Here is a 12,880-nt window from a genome sequence, read left to right as displayed (position 1 = left end):
GTATGTTTATTGCAGCACTATTCACAATAGCAAAGACTTAGAATCAATCCAAATGTCCATCAGTGACAGACTGGATTAAGAAAATGTGCACATATATGCCATGGAATACTATGCAGCCATAAAAAAAGAATGAGTTTGTGTCCTTTGTAGGGATATGGATGCAGCTGGAAACCATCATTCTCAGCAAACTATCACAAGAACAGAAAACCAAATACTGCATGTTCTCACTCATAGGTGGGAATTGAACAATGAGATCACTTGGACACAGGAAGGGGATCATCACACACCGGGTCCTCTTGTGGGGAGGTGGGGGGGAAGGGATAGCATTAGGAGATATACCTAATGTAAATGACGAGTTAATGGGTGCAGCACACCAACGTGGCACATGTATACATATGTAACAAACCTGCACGTTGTGCACATGTACCCTAGAACTTAAAGTATAATAATTGAAAAAAAGAATACTATTAATTCTCAAAATTAAGACTGCAAATGTTGTCAGAATCCAAGCTCATAGTTGCCCCTTTGTATCCTACGTGGTGTTCATTTTCTTAAATAGTTCTTTTCCATATTGTCCTTTGAAAACTTATTTGTAAGGGGCTCCATTTCTGTACAAAACAGGAATTAATCTAAAATAAAATCATTGATTATAAATGAAAGTGGTAATAACATATATGAGCTTCAAACTTTATCAGAAGTCTTCTGTAATTCACTATTTATTAAACCTATAGCAAGTATCTGTTGAAAGCCAACTGTCCTAAATGGAATTAAATGCTATGAACATGAATGCAAGCAAGATCAAATCACTTCCCTCAAGGATTTTATCGTGGAAAAAATGATGTAAACAGGCAAATATGATTTATAAATATGAGAGAATAAATCTGATAGTGTTTATATCAACTAAGCAGGTTAGAAGATGGAGGATTTAAAAGATGGCATTGCTACTTCTCAAGGCAAAAATAGACTATTGTATGCTTTACTAGTATGTTCTACCAATTTTGATAATTGCATACTATTTGTCTCAGGCTGCTATCGTTGAATATCATAGACTAGAAGATGTATGAATAATAGAAATGTATTTCTCACAACTCTAGAGCTGGGATGTCCAACAATAAGATACAGGCAGGTACAGTGTCTCTTGAGGGCCTATTTTGGTTCATAGGCAACAACTTCTCCCTGTGTCCTCTCATGGAGGAAAAGGCCAGGGGTCTCTCTTTTGCCTCTTTTGTAAAGGCACTGAACCCGTTCTTAAAGTCTCTGCCCTCATGAGCTAATTTCCTCCCAAAGGCCCTGCCTGCTAATATCATCACCTTCAAGCTTTAGATTTCAACGTATAAACTTTGGGGCAATCAAAACTTCGAAGTATAGGAATATTGTTCAGTTTTCAAATCGTTTGAAGAGATGCAATCTCATTTTTATACAATGAATGTGTTCTAACCAGGATTAGTTTATAGACAGTGGAGAACTAGTGCTGGCTAATGGGCATAAAGTAGAAGTTTTACGTATAAAAATAAAATGATTATTTTGTTAAAAGACTTTAGAGTTTATTTTAAATGGTCTTTGCAATATTATAAAACTGTAAAGGAGGCTGAGGCAGGAAAATGGCGTAAACCCCGGGAGGCGGAGCTTGCAGTGAGATGAGATCTGGCCACTGCACTCCAGCCTGGGTGGCAGAGCGAGACTCCGTCTCAAAAAAAAAAAAAAAAAAAAAAAAAAAAAAAAAAAAAAAAATGTAAAGTTTTAGAAAGTGAGAAAATAACAATCACAAAGATTTCTGAGGATGACTAGCCATTGTTCTTTGATTTCAGTTTTATTTCCTTTCATGATGAGAAATTATAATGAATCACCACCAATCAGCAAACCTGATTATGGATTTCATCTGTAGAGCCTATAAAAAGCACCTGCTTCCTGGGCAAGTACTAGACAGCTGTAGGCATGACTGGAACTAAGTACTCTTGCGCCAGCAACAAAGACTTCGGAAATCTCTCATCCTGACACCTCTCTATCTGAAAACTAGTTCTTAAATGGCACCTTCATTATGTTCCACACAAGTTAACTATCAACATCAATATGTGTGTCTGTGTGTATTTTGGTTATGTTTTAAATTTTATTTGATGATTTGGTTTTATCTTTATTTAAATTTACCTCTAGGGTATTTGTAATATTTTTCAAAGCTTAAGATTACTGAAGCTCTTAATTCAGACCAGATGTGTAATAGATTCTCCTCTACTGGGCAGATTCTTATGCCAAGCCACCTTAGATAAAATTGGGGTATTTGGGTTCACCCTGCATATGTTTTACTTAGAAAAAAAAATCCTGAATATCATTGTCTTGGCTTGGGTATAATCTTCTTATGATATCTGTGTAGGTATAAAAAGTTAGCTTGCTTAATACAACAGAAATAAGTCACATCACCTTTCACAAGGCATACACAATTTCAGCTATATTCCTCAGCGTGAACACAGTGAAATTGCGGAAACTCTAAGGCAAGATCGTCTCTGGGCTAATACCTTTAAGTATTGCTATTCCACAAAAGATTTGAATTGAATTGCATGGGTAACTAAATATCCTCTAAAAATATCTTATTTCTAATATTTTGTTTATAAACATGACAGCTGACTTGGAATATATATGTATTTAAATTTTTAATTTGCTTAACAAAGACTTCACATTATAGAATATAGAGTAATTTATTTATTTTTTTCCCAAAAATGCAGTCCTCTTATTTCAAGGATGCTGCTATTGATTACTTTAGCATCAATAAGTGAGTGTGACCTAAAAGAACAACAAGGGGCCAACAGATCATTTTGCTTTATGCACACATAAAGATTTTACAATAAGAATTAAAATAAAGGGAGGTATTTCAGTGAGGATGCATTCACTTTCAGTATATCCAAATAAAGTATGTTTTTTGGAGAGGGAGTAGGGGGTTGTCATAATCAACACCTTCAGGCTAAAATTCATTACTACATTCTTTCTCTTTTTATCTTTTTGTTTGGGGCATCGGGGGTGGAATCTCACTTGTCATCCAGGTTAGAGTGCAGTAGCACTGTCTCCACTCACTGAAACCTCTGCCTCCTAGGCTCAAGCGCCCACTCAGCCTCTTAAGTAGTGGGACCAAAGGCACATGCGATCATGCCTTGCTAATTTTTTCTAGAGACAGGGTTTCGCTATGTTGCCCAGGCTGATCTTGAGCTTCTGAGCTCAGGCAATCCCCACATCTTGGCCTTCCAAAGTGATAGGATTATAGGTGTGAGCCACCATGCCAGGCCCATACTAAATTATTTCAATGTTTAGAAATTAATTTTGTCATCTGAAAGGCCCACTTGTATGTTTTTTCATCTGGACTACTGATAATAATAATGAACTTCAACATAACGAGGTAAAAATAGTCTGTCTATCTATCTATCTATCTCTCTATCTATCTATAGATAGCTAGCCCATGATGATTGTTTTATTGAAAGGTGATGAAAATGGAGAGGCTTAAGATAAATGGGAAGTGGTGGTAACATTACATATGTAAGAAATAAAATTCACAAGTACTAACATGACTTAATAACTAGAAAAGGGATGGCTATTGACAGTCTGCTATAATTACCACATTGACTGTCTTTGCCAACTGAATTTATCATTTTACTACCTTCCTCATTCACTTGAAGATTTTTCTTGGAAAAATGAAGAAATACTATCTATATTTGGAAAACATGTTTGTAAGAGCATCCGTGATCTTAATGAAATCCAAGAGCCGTTAAATAAAAGGTAAATATTTTACCCAAAATATAGTTAAAATATTTATAAATACTATAGAATTTGAAGTACCATTATAAACATCTTAATCCTTAAGTAATAATTTGAAATATTTCTCCTTTGTAACTACAAAGTGCTAGGTAAATAATATAAGCTATACTTTTATTTGCAGATGTAACATCTTTGCTCCCTTTATGCAAATACAAAGTTTCAAGAGTGATAGGTAAACCTAATTAAATATATCTGAATGTATAAACTTGTGTTGTTTAATCAATGCTGTAACTTGTTAAATAAGAGGTTTTGATTTACTTTTTAGAGTTAATTCTATAATTTCTTTCTTCTAATAATATTTGCCAGTTTCTGGTACAACAATAAACACTAATGGCAGCAGTAGATATTCTTGTTTACTTGTTTACTTGTTGGTTTAATAGTGGTACAAACCCTGCCTCGCAAGTTTAGTATAAAATACAATGAAACAATGTAAATCTCTTTCGAGGATCTATGGCACTTTTTGAGCACTTCAACACTTGGTAAGTGTTATTACTATTTTCTGCAAAAATACATATTAAAAATAGGAGTTACTACATTTTCAGAATTTCTCTCCTCTTACTTCAGGAGCATTTTCCCATCTCATGTGTTTCCTGTGGATCTATGAGGCACAATGCTTACCCCAGTATCCCCACAAACACAGGCATGGGAAGGTCATGAGGACGTCAATAAATAAATCTCCACATATGGAGTAATTGATCTAAATGTTGGGAAATAATATAAACACATTCATTCAATGTTTTTATTTGACTGTTATGTAGACATTTGGAAATATTAATTTCATTGACAACCATAACCCCTGCTTCCTCTCCATGTAATAACATATTCACAGGCTCCAGTGATTCAGCTGTGGGCGTGTTTGAAGGAGCATTTATTCTGCCTACCACAGAAACTCTTCTCTTTTATCACATGAAGCCAATTCTAGTTGTTCCTCATCCACTAACTAGTAGTGTGGCCAAAAACAAATAATTAATTTAATCTTTTTGAATATTTTTATTCATTGAGAAAGTGAATGTTTTGTTTGATAAAGTCTGCCTTGATTCATTGATACAAATTTAGTGACTGCCTTTTTAAAGCCATTGACTTAAGCAATAAATATAGTTTTATATTTGCAAAATATGTCCTCATTAATATCCTGCCTCTCAAACAATTAAAATATAATAGTGAGGCATATAATCAGTTTATTTTAAGAATTTTACTTATCAATAATATAAAAAGCCAGCAATGCATTGGAAATAAAACCAGATTCTGCTTTATTCCAATAATCTACCACTTCAAGTTAAGGAAATAATTCAAAATGTTGGAAAAAATGTTCATGATGTGCTTATACATGTTGGTTGGAGTGTAAATTAGTTCAACCAGTGTGGAAGATAGTGTGGCGATTTCTCAAAGACCTAAAGACAAAACTACCATTTGACCGTGCAATCCCATTATTGGGTATATACCCAAAGGATTATAGATTCTTCTACTATAAAGGCACATGCATGTCAATGTTGTCAATGTTGACTGTGGCACTATTCATAATAGCAAAGACAAGGAATTAACCTAAGTACCCATCAGTGATAAACTGGATATATATAAAAAAGTGGTACATATAAACCATAGAATACCATGCAGCCATAAAAAAGAATGAGATCATGTCCTTTGCAGGGACATGGATGGAGCTTGAGACCATTATACTTAGCAAACTAACTCAGGAACAGAAAACCAAACACCACATGTTCTCACTTATAAGTGGAGGCTAAATTATGAGAACACATGGACACAGAGAGGGGAACAACACACACTGGGGTATATCAGAGCATGGAAGGCAGGAGGAGGGAGAGGATCAGGAAAAATAACTAATGGGTATTAGGCTTGATACCTGGGTGATAAAATAATATGTACAACAAACCCCCATGACACAAGTTTACCTGTACAACAAACTTGCACATGTACCCCTGAACTTAAATTAATAGCTAAAAAAGAAATATGTAGTTTTTTTCATATTTTGAAGATTATTCAATATCTCATGAGTTTTCTTTTTGTTTGTTTGTTTGTTTGAGACAGAGTCTTGCTCTGTCACCCAGGCTGGAGTGCAGTGGCACACGGTCTCTGCTCACTGCAAGCTCTGCCTCCCAGGTTCATACCATTGTCCTGCCTCAGCCTCCTGAGTAACTGCGTCTACAAGCGCCCGTCATGTCGTCCAGCTAATTTTCTTGTATTTTTTTTTTAGTAGAAACAGGGTTTGACTGTGTTAGCCAGGATGGTCTCGATCTCCTGACCTCGTGATCCGCCTGCCTCGGTCTCCCAAACTGCTGGGATTACAGGTGTGAGCCACCGTGCCTGGCCTCTCATGAGGTTTATCTAAAGAAAGATGCAAACCTTTTGTTTAATTTTGTTTAATTTGTTTAAAAATACTCTAAAAGCACAAAAGGACTCAAATACAACTAGTTAATAAACAATTTTTCTTTGGGATATCTCATATGATTTTCATTTATTTTTTCCTCTTTGATTTGTCTGTATTTTTCCTATTCCAACAATGAGATCATTGTTAATAAATATATTTTAAAGCAATTTTTAAAATTAAAAGATTTGGGGTCACACAATAATGGAATTAGTAAAAAGTTTAATTGCTAACATATCTCAACAGATAAGAACAACTTATCCAGAAATAACTGGAGACACTTTTGTTAATGCAACCTTTTTTTTTTTTTTTTTTTTTTTTTTTTTTTGAGACGGAATCTTGCTCTGTAGCCCAGACTGGTGTACAGTGGCATGATCTCGGCTCACTGCAAGCTCTGCCTCCCAGGTTCACGCCATTCTCCTGCCTCAGCCTCCCGAGTAGCTGGGACTACAGGCGCCCGCCACTACGCCTGACTAATTTTTTACATTTTCAGTAGAGACGGGGTTTCACGTGTGTTAGCCAGGATGGTCTCGATCTCCTGACCTCGTGATCCACCCGCCTCCGCCTCCCAAATTGCTGGGATTACAGGCGTGAGCCACTGTGCCCGGCCAAAGCAACGTTTTTATCTCTCTCATTATCCAGAACTTCAAAACCTTTATAATTATGAATTCAGACTTCTAACAGTTTTGAACCACATCTTCACAACTTGATTATATCATTACTCTAAACACAAGTCTTGATCCCATAAGTGTGTTCAGTTCAATTATACTGGAAGTTTTTATTCACCATTCACTTTCTGTCTTAATTTTATTCTCTGCAGAACTTAGATTCTGTAGTCCATCATTTCTATCACTTTCCTGCCAATATACTAAATGTCCTTGTCCAATTAAATTAAATTTCCATTATGCGCCTTTAGCTAGCGCTAAATCCTGACTGAGTCAAATTCTGGGCTTCACAGCTCCATCAAGCCTGATGAATAATGCAAGATAAAAGAATCACGTATGTAGTCATGTTAGTACCACTATATTTTCAAGAACATTGGCCTCAATTTTAGCTTGCAAATCTGTAGACCAATGGGACAATGTTTCCCTAAAAAAAATCTGCTTTCATTTCTCACAGAAATAATTAGAAATATATCTACTTTCTTAAAATATCTGACCAGGACCATTCTTACCCACTCACATTTAGTAAATTACTTTACCTCTTCCTACCTGGATGCAATTAAAGCCAATATATGAAAGATAGGAACAATTTTCTGAACAGTTTTTTTACCAACAGGCAGATATAAAGATATACACACACATAAATGCACACATATACATTCTATCTTTCAAAAATTTTTTGAAATACATTTTCCAGGAATGATCTCTTTCTAGTTCTTTTCTACATTATAAGTTCATATTTCTTTTATTCCTTTAGTAAAATTATTTTTGGAATTTTGTAGTTAAGAAATTACAGTCATGCATTGCTTAATTATGGAACTATGTTTTAAGAAATGTCTCATTTGGCATTTTTTTTGTTTTGTTTGTGAACATCACAGATTGGATTTACACAACTAGAGTATAGCCCAGGCCTAGACTTTGTGATGTAGCCTATTACTTCTAGCTTATAAACCTATACAGTATGTTACTGTACTAAATACTGTAGACAGCTGTAATATAATGGTAAGCATTTGGGTATCTAAACCTATAAATGTTTCAGTAAAAATACAATATTATAATTTTATGAGACTACCATCATATATGCATATATGTGGTCTGTCATTGATCAAAACATCCTTAGGTGGCACATGATGATATTCATGTGATATGTGACATGTGATATTCATGTGATTCGTGATGATATTCATATCTGCTTACTCTGATATTGAGCTTTATATCTAAAGAATCCAAATGTAAGAAAAGTGCAGAATTCAACGTACCCCCATTTCTTCAAAAACTGCCATCAACAATAATACACATCTCATTTCAACTGTTTAATCCACCCTTTATTTTTGGTGCAATATCTTAAAGCAGATACAGGGCATGATGTCATTTCACCATCACACATTCCAATGTGTATTGAATAAGTAACGCATTTAAATAATGACAATACCATTATCACATTTAATGCAATTAGCAAAAATACTTGAATATCATCTAACACCCAATACTTTGTCAACTTTCTCTAATTGTATTATAAAATTAATTGATCTATTAAAATTAGAAATTAAACAATATGCAATCATTTTATTTGGTTGTTATATCTCCTATGTCTTTCTTAACCTAGAACAGTCTTCTCCCTCTCATTCTCCTTTTTCACACTGCCATTGACTTTTTGAATAAACTAGGTAATTAAAATGACTGATATTCTGGATTTGACTAATTAATTTCTGAAGGTATTTTATTTCTCGTTCCTATTTTCACTATACTTAGTTTTGGAGGCAAAGGTATCTCATAGGTAGGCTGTGTATTTTACATTGCTTTACAACATGAAACACAACTCTGTCTCATGTTTAGTTTTCAGTGGAAAATGTCTCACTTTTGCTCTAAACACTTCTCAAAAATGATCTGAGCACTATATCCCAAATGGTAGAGATCCACTGTCTTATGAAATGCAAGAAATATTACTCTTTAAGATATTTACTTTAAAATTGATATAAGGCTTTTTGTTAACATCTTTGATATGGCTTGGCTGTATCCCTACCCAAATATCATCCTGAATTCCCACCTGTTGTGTGAGGGACTCTATAGGAGGTAATTGAATCATGGGGGCAGGTCTTTCCTGTGCTGTTCTCATAATAATGAGGTCTGATGGATTTTTAAGGGAGAGTTTCCCTGCACAAGCTCTCTTCTCTTGCCTGCCACAATGTAAGAAGTGACTTCCACCTTCCACCATGATTGTGAGGCCCCTCCAGCCAGTTTCAACATCTCTGTCTGCCCTATCCCATTTTCTTGCCTTCAGTTCCACAACTGCCAATTCACTTCCTATTCTCCATCTCAGAATTTACTTCCAAGAGAACATAAAATGCAACCTGAAGTAAACTGCAACACATTTTGGGGAGAAGAAATTTCCAGTTCAACAATAATAGCAATTTCAAAAGCTTTGAGGGGAAAAATAACAAGGTACGTAAAAGAAATAGCAAAAATTTCAGTAGAATGAAAAGTGATTGAGGAGGGGAAGAATAAAACATAAAACCTTCAGACAGGTAGGCAAAGCCTAGATCATGTAAGGTCCTGTGTATCCTAGTGAAGACTTAGGTATTTGTACCTAAAATTGTAGAAAGACTTCTAAGAGTTTTGGACATAGGAAAAACTGCATATATTTGAAATTTTTTCAAAGATAACCTCTGTATGAACCTTTTTTGTTCCAATTTATTTACACTTATTGTTACCTGAGTACAGCAAATATTACAAATAAGTGCTAAAATTGAAATTGGTTAAAAAAAATCTTCACACAAATTACAATTTTTTTTTTTTTTGCAGATTTGTTTTGGAGAATTGTAAGTTAGTCCTCAATTAGTCTACTCATTTGTGCACTATTCTCAGAAGTTTTGATTGTCCGTATTCTTTTTAACTTTTCATAGTAAATTCATGTTTACATTATTATTAATTGATATGGTTTGGCTGTGTCCCAACCAAATCTCATCTTGAATTATAGTTCCCATAATCCCCATGTGTCATGGGAGGGACCCATAGGAGATAATTGAATCATGGGGCAGTTATTGCTATGCTGCTGTTCCATGATAGTGAGTGAGTTCTTGTGAGATCTGATGGAGGGGCTTTTCCTCCTGTTTCTCAGCACTTCTCCTTGCTGCCATCATGTGAAGAAGGATGTGTTTGTTTACCCTTCTGCTGTGATTGTAAGTTTCCTAAGGCCTCGCTGCCCTGCTGAACTGTGAGTCAGTTAAACCTCTTCCCTTTTTAAATTACCCACTCTGGTATTTCTTCATAGCAGTACAAAATCAAATTAATACAGTAACTTTGTAGCAGATAGAGGGGCGCTTCTATAAAGATACCAAAAAATGTGGAAACAACTTTAGAACTGGACAACAGGCAGAGGTTGGAACAGTTTGGAAGACTCAGAAGAGGACAGGAAAATGAGGAACTGCTTGTAACTTTCTAGAGACTTAGAGGCCTCAGAAGACAGGAAGATGTGGGAAGGTTCGGAACTTCTTAGAGACTGATTGAATGGACTAGACCAAAATGCTGATGCTGATATGGACAATGAATTCAAGGCAGAGGTGGTCTCAGATGGAGATGAGGAACTTATTGGAAACTGGAGTAAAGGTGACTTGCTATGCAAAGAGACCGGCGGCATTTGCTCCTGCCCTAGAAAACTGTGAAACTTTGAACTTGAGATAGATAATTTAGGGTATCTGACAGAAGAAACCTCTAAGCAGCAATGGGTTCAAGAGGGGGCAGAGTGTAAAAGTTTAAAAAATTTGCAGCTTGATGATGAGAAAGATAAGAAAAACCCATTTTCTGAGGAGAAATTCAATCCAGCTGCAGAAATTTGCGTAAGTAACTAGGAACCAATGTTAATCACCAAGTCAATGGGGAAAATGTCTCCAGGGCATGTCAGAGGTCTTCACAGCAGCCCCTCACATCACAGGCCCATGGCCTAAGAGGAAAACATGACATAATGGGCCAGTTCAAAGGCCCCTCTGTTTTATGAAACCTTGGAACTGGGTGTTCTGCATCCCAGCTGCTCCAGTTGTGACTAAAAGAGACTGAGCTACAGCTCAGGCCATTGCTCAGAGGGTGCAAGCCCAAGCCTTGGCAGCTTCCATGTGATATTGAGCCTGCAGGTGCACAGAAGTCAAGAATTGAGGTTTGGGAACCTCTGCCTAAATTTCAGAGGATGTACGGAAACACCTGGAGGTCCATGTAGAATTTGTTGCAGGGGTGAAATACTAATGGAGAACCTCTGCTAGAACAGTGTTGAAGGGAAATGTGGGTTTGGAGCCCCCAAAGTCCCCACTGGGGCACTGCTTAGCAAAGCTGTGAGAAGAGGGACACCATACCCCCAAATCCCAGAATGGTAGATCCACCAACAGCTTTCATTGTTCACCTGGAAAAGCTGCAGACACTCAACGCCAGCCTTTGAAAACAGCCTGGAGTGGGACTATACCCTGCAAAGCCACAGAGTCAGGGATGCTCAAGACTGTGGGAGCCCACCTCTTTCATCAGTGTGACCTGGAGGTGAGACATGGAATCAAAAGGAGATCATTTCAGAGCTTTAAGATTTGGCTGCCTCTTTAAATTTTGGATTTTCATGGGGCCTGTAGCCCCTTTGTTTTGGCCAATTTCTCTCGTTTAGAATGGGTATATTTACCCAATGTCTGTACCCCTGTTGTTTGTAGGAAGTTGCTAAATTGCTTTTGATTTTACAGGCTCATAGACAAAAGGGACTTGTCTCGACTCTGGTGATGGTTAAAATGTGGACTTTTGGGTTAATGTTGGAATGAGTTAAGACTTTGGGGGATGTTGGGAAGGCATGATTGCATTTTGAAATGTGAGGACATGAGATTTGGGAGGAGTCAGGGGTGGAATGATATGGTTTAGCTGTTTGCCCACCCAAATCTCATTTTGAATTGTAGCTCCCATAATCCCCATGTGTCATGGGAGGTACCTGGTGGAAGGTAATTTAATCATAGGGGCAGTTATCCCATGCCACTGTTCTCAGGATAGTGAGTAAGTTCTCATAAGATCGGATGGCTCTATAAGGGGCTTTTTACTCTTTGGCTCAGCACTTCTTGCTGCTGCCATGTTAAGAAAGATGTGTTTGCTTCCCTCCCACCATGATTGTAAGTTTCCTGAAGCCTCCGCAGCCCTGCTGAATTGTGAGTCAATCAAACCTCTTTCCTTTATAGATTTCCCAGCAGCCTGAGAATAGACTAATACATTGCATTATTTAAAAAAGAATAATAGGAAAAAAGATTAAAAACAAATGATTTGAGGCCTTGTATGGCGATTCACACCTGTAATCCCAACACTTTGGGAGGCCAAGGTGAGCGGATGGATCACTTGAGGTTAGGAGTTCAAGAGCAGCCTGGCCAACATGGTGAAACCCTGTCTCTACTAAAAATACAACATATAGCCAGGCATTGTGGCATGTGACTGTAAGCCTAGCTACTCGGGAGGCTGAGGCAGGAGAATTGCTTAAACCGAGGAGGTGGAGGTTGCAGTGAGTCAAGATCATGCAATTGCACTCCAGCCTGGGCAAAGAAGTAAGACACCATCTCACACAAAAAACAAAAGAAGCAACAAAAACAAACAAACAAACAAAATTGTGATTTAGGGGAGAAAAACTCATGTATGTCGAAATTTTATATATAGGAACATTTATATACATGCAAATACACACAGGCATGTAATTTGTAAATTATTTGTATGTTTTCCATGTATATAGAATATATGTTTTATTTTGAATATTACATAAGGATGTGCATAGATGTGAATTGGAATAATATTTATTGACAGTTAGTATGTGCCAGTTATTTTTTCATGTATTTCACAAGTATTAACTCAGTTTTAAAACAACTGTAAAGAGTAGGTGCTGTTAATGGCCCCATTTTACAGTTCAGAAAACAACGGGGTTAAGCCATAGTTCAGCAGTTTAAAAAACTGTGCTAAAATTTGAAATGTGCTTATAACACTCATCTATGCTATGTATTCAGAGGATCCTATTCTGAAGGATTTTCATTTCTTGAATAGA

Source organism: Colobus angolensis, unplaced genomic scaffold, assembly GCF_000951035.1.
Source record: "Colobus angolensis palliatus isolate OR3802 unplaced genomic scaffold, Cang.pa_1.0 Scaffold29, whole genome shotgun sequence".
In the NCBI taxonomy this organism is placed as follows: Eukaryota; Metazoa; Chordata; class Mammalia; order Primates; family Cercopithecidae; genus Colobus; species Colobus angolensis.
Note: the sequence above shows the minus strand (reverse complement) of the source record.